This window comes from Neopelma chrysocephalum, unplaced genomic scaffold (assembly GCF_003984885.1).
Source record: "Neopelma chrysocephalum unplaced genomic scaffold, ASM398488v2 Primary Assembly neopelma1_95723, whole genome shotgun sequence".
NCBI classification, from domain to species: domain Eukaryota; kingdom Metazoa; phylum Chordata; class Aves; order Passeriformes; family Pipridae; genus Neopelma; species Neopelma chrysocephalum.
The window spans coordinates 7,323-8,007 of NW_020924386.1; the positions used below are offsets into that span (position 1 = coordinate 7,323).

The 685-nt window shown below is 48.2% G+C and overlaps 1 protein-coding gene across 1 annotated transcript in view; it reads left to right on the forward strand.

The window, feature by feature from the left end:
• Positions 1-685, forward strand: part of VPS52 (VPS52, GARP complex subunit) — a 7,570-nt gene that overhangs the window by 6,284 nt on the left and 601 nt on the right. The gene's annotated exons all lie outside the window — the stretch shown is intronic.

Below are 685 nucleotides of genomic sequence, written 5' to 3' on the forward strand. Positions count from 1 at the left end.
TTTCCCTATTTCCCATTTTTCTCCCTTTTGCCCCATTTTTCCCCTTTCCCCCCATTTTTCCCCCTTCCCGTTTTCTCCTTGTTTTTCCCATTTTTCCCTGTTTTCCCTATTTTCTTTTTTCCCTCATTTTCCCCATTTTTCTCCCTTTTCCCTCATTTCCCCCCTTTTCCCTCCTTTTCCCCCTCATTTTTCCTCATTTTCCCCCTTTTTCTCCCTTTTCCCTCTAATTTTCCCTCCTTTTCCCCCTCATTTCTCCTCCCTTTCCCTGTTTTTCTCCCTTTTCCCACCCTTTTTCTCCCTGTTTTTCTCCCCCTTTCCCTCATTTCCCCCCTTTCCCCTCCTTTTCCCCCCTTTTTCCCTCCTTTCCTCCCAATTTCTCCTCCTTTTCCCCCTTTTCCCACCCTTTTTCTCCGTTTTTCTCCCCCTTTCCCTCATTCCCCCCCATTCCCCCAATTTCTCCTCCTTTTCTCTATTTCCCTCCCCTTTTTCTCCTTCTTTCCCCCCCTTTCTCCCCTTTTCCCCCAATTTTCCTTCTCTTTTTCCATTTTTCCAATTTTTTCCCTTTCCCCATTTTTCCCCCCCTTTCTCCCCCTTTTCCCCCTATTTTTCCCCCCTTTCCCCCCATTTTCCCCCCTTTTCCCCCTCCTCTCCCCCCCTTTCCCCCATTTCTTCTCCCCCTTTCCCT